Source organism: Gorilla gorilla, chromosome 14 (genome assembly GCF_029281585.2).
Source record: "Gorilla gorilla gorilla isolate KB3781 chromosome 14, NHGRI_mGorGor1-v2.1_pri, whole genome shotgun sequence".
Taxonomy (NCBI): domain Eukaryota; kingdom Metazoa; phylum Chordata; class Mammalia; order Primates; family Hominidae; genus Gorilla; species Gorilla gorilla.
In genome coordinates this window covers 69,533,264-69,555,598 of record NC_073238.2, presented here as the reverse complement: position 1 = coordinate 69,555,598, position 22,335 = coordinate 69,533,264, and the positions used below count along the sequence as shown (strand labels likewise).

Here is a 22,335-nt window from a genome sequence, read left to right as displayed (position 1 = left end):
CAAAAATATGTATGCTCTATTGACACACCCCATCAATGTGTTTAAATGCATGTTTTCTTAGTTCCTTCAAAAATAAAATTGCCAAAAATTCTAATTTTCATAGACAGTGATTATTATCAATGTTTGTGAATTTTGTTTTAGTGTTTTTTTAATTATAAAAGAACAACTGAATCTCTAATTATGGCAGATTTTATTTTTTAAAAGTGCATTACTGATGCTTTGGTAAATCCTAATATTAGAAAATACCTATGATACTCATTTTACATGCAGCTCTTACATACACATGTATATGCTTTTATATACACATGCACATATTAAAAGCAGTAGGTGTGCTTGTAAATTAGATATTCTAAAGAAACTTAAAAATGCACACACAGATACACATGCATATATTCACAGTTATAGTCAATGTGTATAAAGTCACAGTCTTTGTTCAGGAGAAATTTCCATTTTGTTAGGATATCAAGGAGAATAAAAACTTAAAACCAGTGAAAAGACAAATGATTCAAGAAATATGAAACTCAAACAATGAAAAATACCTTAGCTGCAAGTGATAACTAACTTGCTCCTTGAAGCAATCAAACCAACCCTAAGAGCTATTAGATAATTACGACTTATAATTTGATTTTGCACCTATTTGGTAGCACTGTAATGAATCATAATTATGATGTAACTTTATTCCAAGGCACGTAATGTTTGAAAATCTCTATAAACAACTGATAAAAGAAAAAGATCTCCTACCCTATGAGTTTTACTTGGCTTTGCCCCAAGAGACTAAATGAGATAATAATGGATATTTTGCAAGGAAAAGATATATTCATGCACATTTTTAAATAAAGAGTTAGATGTTTTAAATTACTCATTTGAAAACAGAAGTTTGGAGTTTCACATGACTTCAAGTTTCATATGTTTATCTATCCTGTGTAGCTGACACATTTTAATTGAGACATATGGGAAATTTTTGACTGGGCACTTAATAGTCCTAACAGCTTGCTATTTTAGAGAAATTCAATTACGGTAAATCTAGCAGTATTAGTGATCTAGCACTGGTATTACTTGAATGACTGGCACAAAGATAATGCATTTTACAAATGAATACTTAATAATTTTTACTTTATAAAGATGAAAAGATGTATCTCAACAGTGGCAATTTGCATTATAATAAATGTTGCCCTTAGAGATGAGTGAAATGAAGTTAAAACCACATAATTTTAAACTTATTTAAATGTAAACAAATAACTCTAATGGATTTTAAAATAAATTGTTGCCTAAATTTTGTCTTATTTCCAAAATGTACTTTGAGAAAATTGGACAAATAACAAGGATTGAGAGCAAAATACCCAGATTGGAGAATGCAGAACAAAAAATCTCTTTATTTTCTATTTAAAGAAAGCTATATATAAATAGGCAGAAACCACTGGTATGATCAGCATGGGATAGAATTTTAATTTCCTTTTTGTAGAGCTACTACTTGGACAGAGAAGTTTGCCCATGGTGGGTGATTATAGCCAGATGTAATCTATCAAAATAAAAAGAAACATGACAACAAATAAGGAGAAAATACAACTCAACAATGGTGAGGGCTTTTTGTACTAGATTAAGGAAATGTGGTATGAAAAAAATATATATAATCTCAGACCTCAAACGTACTGTCATCTGGCATGAGATTTTATACAGTTTGGAATATAAGTGCACCTAGTAACCTATTTTCTTAGATTGTGCATATCTTAAATACAGAGCTGTGCTTTACTCATGTTTAGGATCTCAGAACTTTATGATATTTTACATCAAGGCATGAGAAGGTATTAAAAACATGTTTGTTCTTAAATTATCAACTCAATCTGGGAATTATGAATTTAAATATAATAAACTGTCCATATAGTATTAAATATTCATCTGTATAAGCACTTGGAGTATTTGGCTGAGGATTATCAACTGCAATTTGTTGAACATCCATTTATTACTGACACATTTTTGGTTCATTCAAACAACCAAAGCTTACTGGGTGGGTATTGACCTAGATCCTAGAAAACAGAAGTTTACAAAACATACATAAAACTCTCATAGAGCTTATGTTTTTGTAGAGCAAACAATAAAAAAATTAATTTACTTCTAATAATAAGTGCTACGATGATGAGTAAAACCAGATGAATGATAAAGATTGATACAGTGGAGGATGCCTAAGAAAGATTATTAGAGAAAATCTCTCTGATGACATGACATTTGAACAGAGGTCTGAATGAAGTGGAGAAGCAAGCTAACTGAACATTTTTTTTTCAAAATCATTACAAGCAGAGATAACATTAAGTACAAATACTGTGGAATGAGAGTGAGTTTGGCATGTTTTGGGGAAAAGCAATAAGACTAGAATGGCTGGAGACAAGTGAATAATGGGAAGAAATTTAGAAAATGAGTCAGAGATTTAGCGATAGGTTGCAGGCCATTTAGTCTTTTAGCCCATGTTAAGTCTTGGTCAAAATACAACTTTGGCCTAATTTTAGAACCTCTATTGTATTTTCCTCTGAAGCTGAACACCTCATGGAGTTAAAAAACAGCCAGGATTTCAGTCAAAATAGTGTGTAGTCTGTATTCTCTCCTATTTCAGGACTCCATGAGGGCAAAACACTATTCATAAGGAATCAATATATTAACAGTATTAATTTTGCAAGAGAGACTTTTGCACAAAATATTATTGAAGCTTAAAATAGGGAATACTTGACTAGCTAGAAAAATATATATTAAAGCAGAAATTAAAAAAAACAAATGACATCAACAATGAAATTCTGATGATATCAATTAGCCAAACAAGGTATAAAGAAAGCAACATAAATGGACAAATGAAGAGAAAGAGATATATTTTAACCTATTCACTAAAACTAGAACATGCAAGATTTGGCAAGAAAACACAAACAAATGCTATAATATGTCTCTAATAAAAGATTTTGAGGACATTAAAAATGTTTGCTTTTATGAAAGTTGCAGACTATTTGAGGAGATATAAGACCTGTAAGAAAATAACAAATGTAATGATTTTAGATCAGCAAAAAATAAGCTTTATATAAAGGGCCACATTTTTTAATCAATTTGTTAAAACAGTTTAGTCTACCCTAATTGATTCAGGAAATAATATAGTGTAATAAAAAATAGAAAGAAATCTATCAAATAGAAAGCATACTATAAAAAGAAGTGTCAGACTTAAAACTATTACATTTTTATTCCATACAAATGGAATAAGGTTATCTATTATCAGAAAAAAACTCCTTCCGCACTGGAGCATACGTTGCTCAGAAGTGATAAAATAATTAAATTAATAGATAGACAAAGGCAGAGAGAAAAATGCAAACAATTTTTGAAAGCACAGGCCAGAATACCAGTATTAGAAGGAGGAGCAATTAACTTAATTAACAAACCCAAATTTAGTATATATGAAACCATTATAGTTAATAAGTTTAACCTTATTCATGTCTTAGCTTTTTCCCACTGTTATTTTTATTTTCTCACTCTACCTACTTTTTAGCTCATTTTGTGGGTCAAAGAAGGCTGGCTTTCTGAAACAAAGTTGAAGATAATATCTTATCAAAATATGTTTAAAACTGAATAATAAAATAGAGGTAAATTAGTATAATGACAATTACATGTACTATCAATATCTTCAATTTTAAGTTCCCAATGTTTAAAGTGAAAGTATTTTCTTTCAGGAAATTTAATTTCTGTTGAAAATGCATGTTGGTGTTTAAAATATCATATTACTCTGTGGTTGTTTTCTACAAAAGAATTTGTTTTAAAAGCTGTATATTGCATAATCATGTTCCAGTCCTGTGGGAAGTTTAATGAATATATCTATAATAATTAAATATAGAAAATAATTTAATCAGGAATCAAAGGTAATATGCACTTCTAATAGTTAAGAGACTGCCTTGGTTAGGAATATAGGAAAATGAAAAGATATTTGTTTTATATTTATCAGTTGCTTATTAAGCAAAATGAATAAATGATTCTTGTGAATAAGAATCATCCAATGAATTTCATAAAGATATCACCAATATGTAAAGGAAAATAATAAAGCATGGCACTTCTTATTTACCTTGTATTCAATAGCCCTCAAAATTCTATCTAAATACTTTCTAAAAGTTATATCTCCTACTGCCTTTTAAACATGCCTAACCATTGGCCGACAATGTTAGTCATTTTTGGCTTCTTGATCTTCTCTGAATCATTTCTTCACTCCCTGCCTCCTCACTTGACTTAGGTTTTTCTTTTTGCCCAAAGCAGTGTAAACCCTCATCCACTGGGTACAGCTTTATCCATCCTCAATGTCCAACTCAATGGTCATGTTTTTGAAGTCTTGAAAAATTACTTTCCATCTGCTAACTCCATCCACACAAAATAACTCCTACTTTACATATTAGAGTAAATATTTAACATTGAGCTATCTCTCATTATTTTTATTTGCTCAAAATCTTATTGTACCTATAAATAATTTCTGTTACATTGGTTGTTTATTTGATTAATTTATTATCCTGTGTGTTACTTAAAAACATGCTTAATCACTATAGTTATCAATAGTTCCTAGGATGGTACCTGATACAACATAAACATTTAATAATTGCTTTATTGAGTTGAATTGAATTGAATTGAATTCAACTCAATTCAATAAATTGTGTAAAACAGAAAGCCTGGTGGATAGTTATCTATTTGGTGTTAAACAATACATTGGGCTTTAGATTTATAAAATTATAAAAAAATTAAATTATATTAATATTTTTCTATATAAAAAAATTAGAAAATTGTACCAAGTAACGACAGGCAAATATTTAAAAAATTCCTTTTCATGAACCTTTCCATGATATCTACATGAAAAGGAAATGAATCTGCCATTATAGAAGCTAATAAAGGAAGTCGCAAATCTAAGATTGTACTATAAAATAACTGTTGATATTGGTAGGAGTCATTGTCAACTTAGAGCAATAGAAGTGTACTTTTGCATCTGGAAGGCACCAGAACTAAATCAAGAGGAAAAGAACTCAGTAATCAACTAAAAACGATCATTTTCAAGTTCAAATAGAAATATTTACCACAGGATTATGCAGGAAATCTATAAAATATCCCATTGTTTTATATGTAGTGTACTAAAAAAGAAAACTGTTTTCTTTCTTAATCATTTTCTCTCTCTCTCTTTTTTTTTTTTTTTTTTTTTTTGAGACAGTCTCACTCTGTTACCCAGGCTGGTGTGAAGTGGCACGATCTGGCTCACTGCAACCTGCACCTCGGGGATTCCAGTTATTATCCTGCCTCAGCCCCCCGAGTAGCTGGGACTACAGGCGCGTGCCACCATGCCTCGCTAATTTTTGTATTTTTAGTAGAAATGGGGTTTCAGCATATTGGCCAGGCTGGTCTTGAACTCCTGACCTCAGTTAATCTGCCCCCCTCGGCCTCCCAAAGTGCTGAGACTACAGGCATGAGCCACCGTGCCCAGCCACAATTTTACTTTTTTTAACTGAAAATTTTTATCAGTACGGCAGCACTTACAATATATAAATATATATATATATTATTTTTAAAAAATTGTACCTACGTCTTGCTTTCAGGTGAGGAGCAGCACAGGCACTCCACTGAGAGTATATTAGGCCAGAGCCCAAGCCTACTGAGTGAGAATCTGCACTGTAACACACGACTCACATGCTGCCTAATGTGTGAGAAGCACTCACCTAATCTAAAGTCTGATCCTTAGTATATGCCAAAGAAATGTAATTTTGCTTCCTCTTTCTATGTCCCTACTTGATTTTTGTAGCCTCCAGATTTAGAGGAATATCAGGCTTGTGTCTCCCACCTCCACAGTCTCACTACCTGTTTGAAACAATGAAGTAAATCTAAGACCAAGTTTCACCATATAAACAGACCTTTTCCAGCAATTGAAGAAAACAGTCATTGTTTTTGTTGTATCATTTAGCTATCTCGCTAGTCAAATTAGGATGTAAATGCTTAACTTAGTGCTGGGACATAGGATTGAATGAGGTTGTCAGCCCCTCAGGCACCGCTAGAGTGTGTTAAACTGTTGGGGTTATTACTTTCTTATATAATATTCGTGTAACTTCATGGATGCCTATACAATATTTTTATTCAATCTATATATGTTAATAAATAATTCCATTCATAATGACTTACTTATGGCATTCTGTTAATGTTCAAAACCATAAACTACTCCTTAGTTTCTCAAATATTAAAACTATGTCTGGGTGTGTATTGCTAATTAGAGTACACACATGGTCAAAGGTATTAAGTATAGAGTCACAGCTATGTGACAAAAAAAAAAATGATAGTACCATTTTCAATCTCTAATAAATTTTCTTCAGAAAAGTGAAAATAAAAATATTTCAACCTCTCTTTACAATGTTTTCTGTAGAAAATTGAGGTGGGCTCAATAGGTTTGCTTAAAGAGCTGCTTTTTACTGTATTATGGTAAGAGCCATGATTTTTTTTTCCTTTAAACTATAGACAGGAAACTGCCGATAAGGGATTTCCACGGATGATTGACAAATGTTTTCTGCTTTACTGGAGCAATGGAGCTTTAGCTGGTTTTCAAAATAACAAATAATGGGAATCTCCCAAAGAGCAAACCTTTTTATATGCTTGGACTAACAATCATCTCTGGAAAAACTTCAGTGCCTTCAGGGATTAAGAAGAGAATTTGCCGGCAAACTGATTCATTCCAGAAACGTTTCAGGAAGGGGACAGAGTGGAGAAAAGTAAGAGAGAAAGAGGAGACATAATGGGTCTGAGTGTAAGACAACTAATTCTCCAGTGGAATAAAATAGTGCAATGTGTCATCAAGAATTTATAGACCTTGGGGAAATTCAGATTTATTTTGATATTTCTTTCCAAATGTTATATTCGTTGTGTCAGTTGAGTGCACTCTGCATTAGTTTCTGCAAAAGGATGTTAAAGGTTCTCAATATGAATTTAATATTTCTTGTATAGTCTACTGAAGATAGGCGGATATGGAAAATTGAATGGAAAGAGAATGGTAGTGTAGGGTTTTTCCACTCAGTAGTTAGTTCATCAAGGTATTTTTAAATTTTCTGTATTATCTAAGGAGTCTATACTATAAGACTTGTTAGTTCACACTGTTGATTAGAATTTTAAAAGATAACCTTCACTGATTAACTCACAAAACACAAAGTATGTAGTCCAGAGAGGCAATTAATTAATTTGCAGTGAGAGATATTACGGGAGGTAGGTCAGACTTTTGTGTTTGTCTAACCATTAATTTATTTCCCCTATAGACAAGCTACACGGGAAGAAAAATGATCACTAGGAGATAGCTGGATAGGCACGAAAATAAGGCAAAGAGATGAGTTATTGAATTTAGATATTTAGTAGCGTAAACTCTGATACCTTTATGAATCCATCTCAACACATTTTACTACCACCCACTCAGAAGCTTGGACTTAAAACTTTGATATGATCTACCTTCCTTCTTTTCTCTATAGCTCACCACAATTTCATTACTTGTCTTTTAAATTTTACCTGTAAAATAATTCATGTATCTGATTACCTCCCACAATGTCTTTATTCAAACCTAGTTAAAGCTATTCTCATTTTTGGCATGAACTACTGTGGCAGACGAGTAGCTAGTCTCCCCTTTACAAGTCTCAGTCTCCACTCCCATCTCCATAGTTTCTGTCTATAGCCACTAGAGTGCTTTGTATAGGAAGTAAAATAGATCATAAGACTACTGTATATACAGACTTTAACTTCTCATTGCCTCTATAGTAATAAAGTCAAAATTTTACAAGAAATTTAACATTCACCTTTTATCACCCACCCTGCTCATTCAATATGCTTAATCACCTTACTTTTGCTATTGTGCTTATACTATAATGGATTCTTATGTTATGTTGGACATGACACTCTGACCAACGCATTGATCATCTGAAATATTTTAGAACCCACAGGATATGCTGGAGGAGAAGAGCACCAAGCACAATGTGGCCAGATTCCTCTATGCCAAACTGAGTTTCTATCTCCATCTCACTGGGGTTTTGACAGGAGAAAAGTGAAACAATCACTTCTGATCTCTAATCCTTTCCTCTTACTCCTGAGCCTCAACAAGAGTTTTCTTCCTTATTCTGCATGGTTAGAATCCATGTCATAATTCATATAAACTTAATGGCTTTTTTGTATAAATTCTGCAGTTTACAGTCATGCAAGCTTGTCTGATACTGCTAAGTGTCCAGTTGCAAGCATTCCAACAAAATTTCTCTCTTAATAAAGTAAAACTTCTTCAAATTAAATGTGTTTGCTTTTAAATTACTATCTCTTAAAGGCAATAAACAATTCTATGAAAAAATTAATACCTAAGCACCAAATTGTTATGCGGGTTATATTTGCACTCCTGAAGAAGCAAATAATAGGTATTAATCAGGTGAAAACATGAGGAGCAACTATGAACAAATCATGGTGGGTGTGGGTAAAAATCAGGTTATTCCTTTCTTCCTGCATAACTCTCAAAGGTTTACATATCTTTATTACTTGAGAGTATAAGTATACAGGGAAAATGTGGTCATGTTCATTCCTGAAGCTTCTGAAAGCTGTAAGTGAGCAATGTATACCCCCTAATGTAAAAGGTGGCCAAGCAAAGTAAAATCAGAATAGATGATTACTTGTCTAATTAGAAGATATCATGAATCAAGTAGTACAGGTAAGATAATTCTGAAAATAAAATGAAAGAAAACATAGCACATGAAACAGTAGTAAATTAGCATCTAGGGATGCTAATATTTATTTATTTTGGAATATTATGACTGATCAAATTTCCAGGACTGTATGTAAAATTATTCGTGTTCTGTAGTATCTTAACGCCGACAGTGTATCTCTGATAAGCAAACTTTGAAAATTTACACTGTAATCTCAACTCCTCTTTTGTATTATATTTCTTTTTTACCTAGATGAATTCTCAAATATGTATATTATATATATATGTTTAGATCATATGTATGTGATCAAAACAAAACTCATACTTTTATCCTTAAACCTTGTCTTATTCTTATAATTTTAATTTTCTTAACAATATCATTTGCCACTCTAGTGTGGAACTTAAGGAAACTTCTTTATTTTTCCCACATTATTATTACTCTATTAGTTACCAAGTCTGAGAATTCGTCAACACACACACACACACACACACACACACACACACACGGTAAGTACACTAACTCTGGAGTCAATCACCTATGTTTGAATGCAGGTACAACCACTTACAAATTATGTGACCTTACTTTGTGTTGCTTAAACAGCCTGTTTTTCAGAATTCTCTTCCGTAAAATGTGAACAATAATAATAGCATTTTTCTTTTGGCATTATTATGAAGCGCAAATAAAATGATTCATGTAAAATGCTTAGTATCCAGTAACCTCTTATGAATTTTTTGCTGGTATTATTTATGAATTTTATTTGGAATCAGCTACTTTCCATTCTTATCTACTGATAATACACAAAGTATTCTCATTACCTCCCACCTGGAATACTTCAATACCATAGGCACTTTGTGTCCATTTCAAGTTCTCATTCTAGCTCCCATTCATCAACTTCTCTAAATGACCATGCAAATGTTATACTAACAAAGTGTCTTCAAAACAAGATTCAAAGACCTAAAAATAATATTCCAGGGTCTCAATGTGGTCAAAATTACTTTTCTAGCCTTTTATTCTCTTTACTCCTTTCTAAGCTAAGGGGAAACCAGAAACTAATCTGCACTTTCCTACATATATGAAACATACGTTAATGCTGTTTGCATTTACTGGCATTGCGTTTCCTACTATTTCTGGTTGTTAAAGTCTACAATGGCTGCTCTTATGTGTGCCATCCATATTCCCTCTTTGGACTAAAGTATGTATTGCCCTAGCTGTTGAAAGTAAGATAACAGAAGCTGTAAGCCATCATAATTGTCTGAGTTGCCATGCCCATGATTACGACTCCTTCTTGGGGTAGCCCACATCCAGGAACTCATCAACAAGTAAGTGTAAATTCTCTGGCTTATTGCCTCATCTCATGATAACAGTGAAGGGCTTTCAGTATGTTGGCCAGGATGGTCTGGAACTCCTGACCTCAAATGATCCGCCCGCCTCTGCCTCCCAAAGTTCAGCTGGACGTGGTGGTGGGCTCCTGTAATCCCAGCTACTTGGGAGGCTGAGGCAGGAGAATTGCTTGAACTCAGGAGGCAGTGGATGCAGTGAACCAAGACTGCGCCACTGAGCTCCGGCCTGGGCGACAAGAGCAAAGTTCTGTCTCAAAACAACAACAGCAAAAAATATGAAGGGCTATACCAGCCCCAAAGATCTCCTTGACTTTGGTTGATGGTTTCTTGAAATGTGGCAGCCTTAATTCTCCCACTGTGTAACCCTGCTTCCTTAATAATAATTCCAATAGCAGTCCCTAAAATTCTTCTTGCAGGTATCCATCTTACAATCTACTTACCTAGGCAGCCAATCTGTAGAAAGGTCTTATCTACCTTCTAAGGCTTTGCTCCAGTATATGAACTTTCTCTTACTCCCAATCACAAACCAACTCATCCTCTTTGATTTCATGAAAATCTACATTATTCATATGGTATTTGGCATATAGTGATTATTTTTAAATATAATCATAAATATAGCAGTAATATTATATTCCTAGTAAATAAGATGTCTGGGTTTACTTTTATATGCACCATGGTTCCTATATTAATATATATTAATTAAATGATTATTATTTATTAATTATCCTATTTATTAATTATAAATAATAATTATATTATTGTTTATTATTTATTTAATAATTTATTAAACTATCATTTTATTTATTTTCAAGATAAATCCTCAGAGCTTTGTATTATTTATTAAATCATATTTTCTATTTATGTGTGAGGCAAAAGAAAATAATTTTATTTGTATATATGCATGACTATATGTAAATCATTTACATGTGTGTATATGTGTTTTATAAAACAAATTCCCTGTGTGGTAAATAAAGTATAAATGAAGAAGGCTTTCTGTTAGAAGGTGTTCAGAACAAATGTTATATTCAGCAAAATTATAAGAATTTGAAATCTCTTCTAAGTTAAATTTCTGAGCAATAGCTAAAATTTCCATTTTAATACCTGAATGGGTCTAAAGCTAGAAAGACTTTCTGAAAAATATTAGACTAGAATATTCAAAAAATGTAATCATTATCTTTTGACTTAAGTGCAAAATTCCTGGATTTTTAGTCACTTTTATATAAATAGCTTTGACATATATTTTATGAATTTTAAATATAATCTTCTGAGTTGGCATGTAATCATTCCATTCTTGATACTTCTAAAACATTTTGTTTATACCTTTATTTTAGCATGTGTTACATCACAGAATAGCCAGTGAACTCATCATATTGAATCAATTTCCCTCCATTAACTTTGGAAATATTTAAGGTCAAGAGGTACATATTTTTATCTGTTCCAAACCAGGTGATGGCAAACTCAGATTCTGAAACATATATGTTCATTAAGTGTCTGTTGAATTAATTTTTTACTTTTATATTTTAATTTAGGCATCACACACATACACATTTACACACAAACATATCTATATAAGTATTATACTGAAATATTGAAGCTGTGTGTCTATTGTTAGAATCTTATGAACATAGGTATTATAAATTTAAAGAGTTGATTTTTCTGTCTATAATTTGCTATTAATTAAATTATTTTTAATTATAATCTGTCAAATAATAATTTTAAAAGATTTTTGAAAATTTTAACTACTGAATATCTCACTCAAACCACAAGATTAAATATAACCATTATTTTTTCTTTTATTTTTAGTTAATATTTAATAATTGTACATATTTATGGAATACAGAGTGATATCTTGATACATGTATTCTATATGTAACAATCAAATCAGTGTAATTAGCATACCAATCACCTTAAACATTTATTACTTCTTAGTGTTATGACTATTCAGAATCTTCTCTTCTACTTTTCTGAAAACATACACTAAAATTATTGTTAACCATATTCACCCTACCGTGCTATTGAATACTAGAACTTATCCCTTCTATCTAACTATATATTCGTACCCATTAAGCAACCTTCCCCTATCCCTCCACCCTTTCCAGCCTCTGATAACCATCATTCTACTCTCTACCTCCATGAGATCAACCTTTTTAGCTCCCAAATATGAGTGAAAATATATGATATTGGCCTTTCTAGGCCTGGCTTATTTCACTTAACATAATGACCTCAGTGCTATCCATGCTGCTGCAAATGAGAAGATTTTATTCTTTTTTTCTGGACAAATAGTATTTCATAGTGTATATATACCACTTTTTGTATCCACTCATCTGTTGATGAACACTTAGATTGATTTCCTGTCTTGGCTATTGTGAGTATAGCTGCAATAACAATGAGGGTGCAGGGATCCCTTCAATATACTGATTTCCTTTCCTTTGAATGAATAATCAGTAGCTCTTATGATAGTTCTACTTTTGGTTGTTTTCTTTTTATTTTTGTTTAAATTTTATACTGTTTTTCATAATGATTGTGCTAATTTACATTCTCACCAACAGTGTGTAAGTATTCCCTTTTCTCCACATCCTTGCCAGCATCTGTTATTTTTTATCTTATTAATGATAGTCATTCTAACTGAGATAAGATGATATCTCATTGTGGATTTGATTTGCATTTCTCTGATGATTAGTGATGTTGAGCATTTTTCATATACCTATTGGCCATTTGTATGTTTTGTTTTTGAGAAATGTCTAATCAAATCCTTTGCCCACTTTTTAATGGGATTATTTGATATGTTTTGCTGTTGAGTTTGAATTTCTTGTATATTTTGGATATTAGTCCCTAGTTAGATGAATAGTTTGCAAATTAACTATTTTTTTAGATATTGCAAATGGGATTGTTTTTCTTTTTCTTTTGAGACAGTCTTGCTCTGTCGCCCAGGCTGGAGTGACGTGGCACGATCTCGGCTCACTGCAATCTCTGCCTCCTGGGTTCAAGCAATTCTCCTGCCTCAGCCTACCGAGTAGCTGGGATTACAGGCACATGCCACCATGCCCGGCTAACTTCTTGTACTTTTTTTGTAGAGATGGGGTTTCACCATGCTGGCCAGGTTGGTCTTGAACTCCTGACCTTGTGATCTGCCCACCTCAGCCTCCCAAAATGCTGGGATTACAGGCATAAGCCACCATGCCCGGCCAGCACATGAAATTGTTTTATTGTCTCCTTTTTTAGCTAGTTCATCATTAATTACTAATTAACAGTATTAATTCTTCCAACCCATTCTACATGTTGTCTCTTAACTCTGTTGATTGGTTTCTTTGCTGTACAGAAGCTTTTTAGTTTAATACAGCTCCATTTGTCTATGTTTGTTTTTGTTACTGGTTCTTTTAAGTCTTAGTCATAAAACATTTGCCTACACCAATGTCCTGAAGCATTTTCCTGTGTTTTTTCTTTTCTTTTTTTTCTGTTGGTTTTATAATTTGGGGACTTATGTTTAAGTAGTTAATCCATTTGAGGTTTATTTGTGTATGTGGTTTGAGAAAGGGTTTAGTTTTATTGTTCTGCATATGCATGTCCAGTTTTCCCAGCACCATTTACTGAAGAGACTGTTCTTTCACCAATGTATGTTTCTGGCACCTTTGTTGAAAATCAATTGCCTGTTGAAAATCAGTTGCCTGTAAATGTATGGATTTATTTCTGGGTTCTGTACTCTGTCCTACTGATCTTTGGTTCTTTTTTTAGACTGATACCTTGCTGTTTTGGTTATCATATCTTTGTAGTATATTTTGAAGTTGGGTAGTGTGATACCTCCAGCTTTGTTCTTTTACTCAGAATTGCTTTGGCTATTTGGAGTCTTTTGTGGTTCCAGATAAATTTTAGGATTATTTTTCTTTTTATTTAAAGAATGTTATTGGCTTTTTGATAGGTATTGCATTGAATTTGTAGATTGCTTTGGATAATATGATTATTTTAACAATATTAATTCTTCCAACTTGTGAACCCAGAATGTCTTTCCATTTTGGGGGTCTCCTCCTATTTCTCTTATCAGTGTTTTTAATTTTTCATTATAGAGACCTTTTGTTTTCTTGGTTAAATTTACTCCTAGGTATTTTATTTTGATTTTTTGTAACTATTGTAATGGGATTGTTTTATTGATTCCTTTTTCAGCAAATTCATTAGCCATATTTAGAAATGCTACTTATTTTTGTATGTTGATTTTCTGTCCTAAAACTTGACTGAATTTGTTAATCTGTTCCAAGCATTTTTTGCTGGAGTCTTTAGGTATTTCTACATGTAATATTATGTTATCTGCAAAGAACAATTTGTCTTCCTCTCTTTCAATTTGAATGCCCTTTATTTCTGTCTCTTGCCTAATTGCTCTTGCTAGTAATTCCAGTACTATGTTGAATAAAATTGGTGAAAGTGGAAATCTTTGATTAGGTCCAATTATTAGAGAAAAGAGTTTCAGCTTTTCATAATTTAGTATCATGTAAGTGATAGGTTTGTCATTTATGGTTTTGAGGGATGTTTCTTCTACACCTAATTTGTTAAGAATTTTTATCATGAAAGGATGTTGAATTTTATAAAATGATTTTTTTTTGCATCTATGGAGATGATCATGTTTTTTTCCCTTCATTCTCTTGATGTGATGTATCACAGTGATTGATTGCAAATACTGAACCATCTTTGAATGACTAAAATAAATCTGATTGGTTTGCAGTTAATTATCTTCTGGATGTATTGTTACATTTGGTTTGCTGAGGTGTTTTCCTGAGAATTTTTGTATCTGGATTCATCATGGATATGGCCTGTAGATTTCTTTTTGTTGTCTTTGGTTTCGGTGCCAGGTCAGTGTTGGCCTTATAAAATGAGTTAGGAAGAATTAATTTCTCTTAAATGTCTAGGAATAATTTGAGAAGATTTGTTAATTTGTTAATTCTTCCTTAAATGTTTAGTCAAATTCATCAGTAAAGCCATCCAGTTCTGGGCTTTTATTTGTTGGGAGACTTTTATTACTGATTCAAACTTATTGCTCCTTATTGAGTGCTCAAGTTTTATATTTCTCCCTGCTTCAATCTTGGTAGGTTATTTGTGTCCAGGAATTCATCCGTTTCCTCTAGGTTTTCTAACTTATTGACATATAGTTGTTTACAGTAGGAGCTAATGATCCTTTGTATTTCTCTCATGTCCGTTATAATGGCTCCCTTTTTTTTTTTCTGGTTTTATTTATTTTGGCTTTCTTTGTTTTTTTTTTTTTTTTTTTTTTGAGATGGAGTTTCACTCTTGCTGCCCAGGCTGGAGTGCAATGGCACAATCTCAACTCACTGCAACCCCCGCCTCCTGGGTTCAAGTGATTCCCCTGCCTCAGCTCCCTTGTAGCTGGGATTACAGGCATGCACCACCACACCCGGCTAACTTTTTGGTATTTTTTTAGTAGAGATGGGGTTTCTCCATGTTTGTCAGGCTTGTCTTGAACTCCCAACCTCAGGTGATCCACCTGCCTCAACCTCCCAAAATGCTGGGATTACAGGTGTGAGCCACTGTGCCCAGCTGGTCTTCTCTCTTTTTTAAATTAGTATAGCTAATGGTTTGTTAATTTTGATTATCATTACCAAAAAAAAAAAGAGCTATCAAATATTTAGAAAACATTGTAGAAGAATAACTGTATAAATTTGACTTAAGGAATAACTTTAGACCATGTCTAAAACCTGGGTCTTAATTTTTTTACTTTAAGTTGTGAGATACATGTGCAGAACTTGCAGGTTTGTTATATAGGTAAACATGTGCCACGGTGGTTAGCTGCACCTATCAACCAGTCACCTAGGTTTTAAGCAGCTCATGCATTAGCTATTTGTCCTGATGCTCCCCCTCCCTTTGACACCCACCAACAGGCCCTAGTGTGTGTTGCTCCCCTCCCTGTGTCCACGTGTTCTCATTGTTCAACTCTCACTTATAATTGAGAACATGTGGTGTTTGGTTTTTGTTTCTTTGGTTATTTTTCTGAGGCTGATGGCTTCCAACTTCATCCATGTCCCTGCAAAGAGCATGATCTCATTCCTTTTTGTGGCTGCATAGTATTCCACAGGGTATATGTACCACATTTTCTTTATCCAGCCTATCATAGATGGGCATTCAGGTTGGTTCCATGTCTTTGCTACTGTGCATACTGCTGCAATGAACATACAGAAGCATATGTCTTTATAACAGAAAAATTTATATTCCTTTAGGTATATACCCAGTAATGGGATTGCTGGGTCAGTTGGTATTTCCTGTTCTAGATCCTTGAGGAATCACCACACTGTCTTCCACAATGGTTGAACTAATTTACATTCCCACCAACATTGTAAAAGTGTTCCTACTTCTCCACAGCCTCACCAGCATCTGTTGTTTCTTGGCTTTTTAATAATCACCATTCCAACTGGTTTGAGATGGTATTTCATCGTAGTTTTGATTTGCATTTATCTAATAATCAGTGATGTTGAGTTTTTTTTCATGTTTATTGGCCCCAGAAATGTCTTCTTTTGAAAAGTGTCTATTCATATCATTTGCCCACTTTTTGACGGAGTTGTTTGTTTTTTCTTGTAAATTTTTTAAGTTCCTTGTAAATTCTGAATATTACACCTTTGTCAGATGGGTAGATTGCAAAATTTTTCTCCCATTCTGTAGGCTGTCTGTTCACTCTGATGATAGTTTCTTTTGCTGTGCAGAAGCTCTTTAGTTTAATTAGATGCCATTTGTCAATTTTAGCTTTTGTTGCAATAGCTTTTGATGATTTCATCATAAAATCTTTGCCCATGCCTGTGTCCTGAATGGTATTGCCTAGGTTTTCTTCAAGAATGTTTATGGTTTGGGGTTTTACATTTAAGTCTTTGATCCATCTTGAGTTAATTTTTGTATAAGGTGTGAGGAACAGCACCAGATTCAGTTTTCTGCAAATGGCTAGCCAGTTTTTCCAGCATCACTTATTAAGTAGGGAATCCTTTCCCCATTGCTTGTTTTTGCCAGGTATGTCAAAGATCAGGTGGTTTTAAATGTGTGGTCTTATTTGCGAGTTCTCTATTCTGTTCCATTGGTCTATATGTCTGTTTTGGTACCAGTACCATGTTGTTTTGGTTACTGTAGCCTTGTAGTATAGTTTCAAGTCAGGTAGCGTGATGCCTTCAGCTTTGTTCTTTTTGCTTAGAATTGTCTTGGCTATGTGGGCTCCTTTTTGGTTCCATATGAATTTTAAAGTAGTTTTTTTCTACTTCTGTGAAGAATGTCAATGGTGGTTTGATGGGAATAGCATTGAATCTATAAATTACTTTGGGCATTATGGCCATTTTCACTATATTGATTCTTCCTATCCATGAGGATGGAATGTTTTTCCATTTGTTTGTGCTGTCTCTTATTTCCTTGAAGAGTGGTTTGTAGTGCTTCTTGAAGAGGTCGTTCGCATCCCTTGTTAGCTGTACTCGTAGGTATTTTATTCTCTTTGTAGCAATTGTGAATGGGAGTTCATTCATGATTTGGCTCTCTTGCTTGTCTATTGTTGGTATATAGGAATGCTTGTGATTTTTTGCACATTGGTTTTGTATCCTGAGACGTTGCTGAAGTTGCTTGTCAGCTTAAGGAGTTTTGAGGCTGAGACATGGGGTTTTCTAAATATAGGATCATGTCATCTGCAAACAGAGACAATCTGAATTCCTCTCTTACTATTTAAATACCTTTTATTTTTATTTTTCTTGCCTGACTGCCCGGCCAGAACTTTCAATACTATGTTGAATAGGAGTGGTGAAAGAGGGCATCCTTATCTTATGGCAGTTTTCAAAGGGAATGCTTCCAGCTTTCTCCCATTCAGTATGGTATTAGTTGTGGGTTTGTCATAAATAGCTCTTACTATTTTGAGATATGGTCCATCAATATCTAGTTTATTGAGAGTTTTTAACATGAAGGGAAGTTGAATTTTATCAAAGGCTTTTTTTGCATCTATTGAAATAATCATGTGTTTTTTGTCGTTGGTTCTGTATATGTGATGGATTACTTTTACTGATTTGCATATATTGAATCTGCCTTGCATCCCAGGGATGAAGCCATCTTGATTGTGGCTGATAAGCTTTTGGCTGTGCTGCTGGATTCAGTTTGCCAGTATTTTATTGAAGATTTTTCCATCAATGTTCATCAGGGATTTTGGCCTGAAGTTTTCTTTTTTTGTTGTGTCTCTGTTAGGTTTTGGTATCAGGATGATACTGGCCTCATAAAATGAATTAGGGAGGAGTCCCTCCTTTTCAATTGCTTGGAATAGTTTCAGAAGGAGGGGTACCAGCTCCTCTTTGTACTTCTGGTGGAATTCTGTTCCTGAGACCCTGGCTAGATTTGGAGTTCCTACAGGGAGACCCTGCAACCACAGTGTTGGCTGCTGCCCCTCCCACAAGGAGCTCAGAAGGCTTAGACAGCAGGCAGCGGCAGCAGTGGTGATGGCCTCCCCTCTCCCTGGTAATATGGCAGGCTTAGGCCGATTCTAGCCAGTGGCTGGCTGTTGAGAATCTGTGTGGCTTTGTGTTTGGAACCCAAGACCCTAGCGTCATGGGCTCATGAGTGGGATCTTCCAATCCATGGGTTGTACAGTTCCATGAAAAAAGCATGGTTTCCCAGGCTGGGTAGCACACTCACTCACCACCTCTCTTGGCTGGGGGTGGGGGCTTCCCTGCCCTGTGTGGCTCTTAGGTGGACCGTGGTCATGCCAGCTACCTAGTCAGTCCCAATGACACAATCTGGATACCTCGATTGCTGGTGCAGGATTTGCACACTGTTTTGTACCTTTTTGATGGGAGCTTCCGATTGCCCGGTCTTAATTTTTCTACAAAGTACATTATATCTAAGTATTAACAAAGTTAAATAAGTCTTATTAAATTAAAATCGATTAACTTTTTTTAATAAAGTAAATAGACCCCATAGAACAGTGAAACAGCTATCCCTAAACGGTAGAAGCCACTTATTTAATAGATAACTGAAAAGTAATTAATAATCAACATTTTAAAAAATCTCCAGGGGAAAAGAAGAATAAGGGAAGTACCACAGTAGTAAAATGGACAAAAAACCTCGATAGATACTTGTTTAAAAATTATACCCTTTTACATGACACAAAATGTAAAAATTTATGAAGTCAAGGAATAACGGGAATATAGAGCAATGTTTACATTTATCTACTAATGTGAAAATTAGTGAGATTAATATATTAAACAATTTGATTATGTAATAAAATCAACTATATACAAAACCTAAGACTCAAGAATTTCACCGTTATAGCCTCTTAACAATTCTTGAGAACATGAACTGTGATTCATGTCCAAGAATGTTTCTCTTCTGCTTCTAATTCATCCTCCATAAAAATGACAATTTCTAGTTAGTAAGACTCATGTCCTCTATAATCTCAGTGATGTCAACTATTGCCACATCAAGTTCCCTATTAGTTAGCTATCTCCTCATTGAGGAACTGTTTTCATGTTTGGCTCATGCTTACCCTTTTATGAGAAAATTATGCCTTGTAGATTCTTAGCAGTCTTTCTCAGGAAGTAGACATTTTCTTTCTGTAAAGAAGAGATATCAAGGGGAGATCATCAGATACAGTGGTTAGAAGCCCAGGCTCTGGGCTCTTCTGTTCTTTTTGACAGCAGTTGTGTGACTTTGGGCAAAGAACTAAAGTCTTCCGAGTGTCTGTCTGTGCCATCTGAGAATAATGAACCAGTGCTAAGAAAGGAAGTATCATTGCATACTGAAGTCCCTGTCCGTCTAAGAACATATTCTGCTAACTCCTCAGTATATATGTAGAATTTCCTTCCATAAAAGAAATACTTTATTACAACATTTAAAGAATAGTGAACACATCTTAAATTAGGTATATATGCTATATCAAATACACCTTTCTTTGAATTTTGAAATTAACTAATGGTGGAAAGTTAAAGTTCTTATTTTCTTTGAAAGTAAAGTCTGTTGATGTTAATTTTCAGACCTCTGAATTTCAAGACACATTAATTAGAATTCTATTTTTAAAATTCATTGTTTCTTTGTTTTATAGCCAGGAACTATTAAACGTCAAGTCTTATTTAAAATTCTCACATAACAAATAAATACAATGTTCAAATGTAACAATAATTTTAATTGCAATTATGTTTTAATAATTAACACATGAAACCCCATTGTCTACATGACTTTCCAAAAGATCATTATTCAAGAGTAGTAAATTAAGCATTTTATTACTTTGAAAAATGAAATCCTATTAAAAAGTCTTCTCTTACTAGTTATTAATAATTTTATAATATCAAGAGACATTCTGACTTTTTAGTTTATAAACAAGAAGGGATTAATAAAACACAGAAACCACAAAATATAGATGATTATTCCCTAAAATGAGAGATGATATTGAATATGTCAATATTTGTCTAAAGTAAAATATGGAAAAGCACAATATCAAAAGACAGTGGATTATAGCTAATGTAAGTCATTCATGCTACATATATAAAACCTGATTGTATGTTGCAATAAATTTTTGTAGGAAATTATATTTTTATATTATTTAGTTTGTTTTATACAGAGCATTAAAACATTTTGTCTACAGGAAAATAAAGAATTTTTTATAAACCATCCAGAGTGTTCTGCGAAAGAACCAATTTTTCTAAATAAAATTGTTATAAATGTATTTTTTAATTATTAAAATAATTTTCTAAATAATGATATACTGTAAGAAGAACAAAGAGTTAATAATGTTGAGGTATAGAGTTTGAATATGTTTTAAATAAAATAAAGGGGCTTTCCAATATATAAATGTAATGTATTAATTTTATCGTTTTCAGTATTTGAATTTTGACCTATTTAGGTTTTTAATTCTAGCTTTTATTTTAACCTAAGAAAAATCATTGACATTACATATAAAATGTCCAATTCTTCCCAAGTGACATATAGTTATAAGAGAAATATAGATAAATGAATGGATGGATGGATGGATGGATGAATGGATGGATTAATAGATAGATAGATAGATAGACACAGATTTGGTTATAGACATGCATGTTAAGAATGTACTATATGCCAACATTGTAAATCCAATTACAGTACATTTAAAAATACAAAAAATAAACTGTAACACTTTTTTTTCTATAATCAATTTGGTTCTCCTTTTGAGGTCCTCACCCTACTGAGCAGTATAAGAATAAAAAATAAATAAATTGAGATCAGTCCAACATTCACGGTTTATTTCAAAGATCTAAATTTTCTCTTTGGGTACTTCAGCCTGTTTTGTTTAAATATCCAGGCTTTCCTTCTCTTTCTCCCTGTTACTGATGTTTTCATGTATGAAGAAGATCTTGCATGAGCTCGTAGGGGTGGTAAAGATATAACCTCCTATATTAAATCCATATTAGATGCTTATATTGTCCATGAACTTGTATGATTTCTCCAGCAATGGTCCTTTTCCACCTTCCACTGTTCATCTTTCTGGAACTTGGAGATTTAAGACTGTGTATCTGATTCTCATGGGTCTATTCCCTCTCAATGGAGTCATGCCCAACAATTTTCCCTGAAACTCCATGTCAGCTCCTGGAGTTTCCCACACCTCGGATATAATTCACATTTTTCTCCATCCAGTTGGCTTGCCTTTAAGTTCTATTACCACTGCAACACTTTGACACCTTCTGAAAAGATTATCAGTCAAGCCCAACCAACTTTCACATAAACTCCCTAAGGGCCTATGGGAGTTCACACACCCAGAAACCAAGCATTGGCAGCTAGGGGAAAATAAAGACCTAAACATGCTCTTCTGCTAAGTTTATTTTAATCCCAAGTTGGCATTTGTTCATTTCCTGTGTCTCAAACATTTTTCCTAGAATTACTCTCAATTTTTTAAACACTTCTCTCTAGGAAGTATACAGAATGAGAGGGCTGCAAAACATGTGTCTCAATATGTTCTTATTCTATTTCTATCTTTCAGATATACTCCATAATAAGCTGCATCAGAAAGGGCAGGTTATATACATATGCTGTGACATCAAATTTCACTAAAAGATTGAGTTCGGTCTCACTGAACTAAGCTTCAAGTCAGGCCTTTTTAGCGATAAAGAAATGGACAACACCATAACAAATAGAACATTATGCCACAGAGACAGTTAAAATTAAACAAGCAAGGTAGTACTTAGAAAAGTTTGTAAATCTGAAGTCTATTGACTACTTTGGGAAATTGCAGAAAATATACACTCTATGTTCCTTTTTTTTTTTTTTTTTTTAAGACAGAGTATTGCTCTCTCGCCCTGGCTGCAGTGCAGTGGCGTGATCTC

The 22,335-nt window shown here is 33.4% G+C and overlaps 1 long non-coding RNA gene across 1 annotated transcript in view; it reads right to left on the bottom strand.

Moving 5' to 3' along the window:
- The window catches only part of LOC129526270 (uncharacterized), a 75,876-nt gene extending 56,284 nt beyond the window's left edge, over positions 1–19,592 (bottom strand). The window contains exon 1 of the long non-coding RNA XR_010130669.1: positions 19,530–19,592. This is a non-coding gene — a long non-coding RNA (uncharacterized lncRNA). The remainder of the gene's footprint in view (positions 1–19,529) is intronic.
- Positions 19,593–22,335: the final 2,743 nt, after the last annotated feature.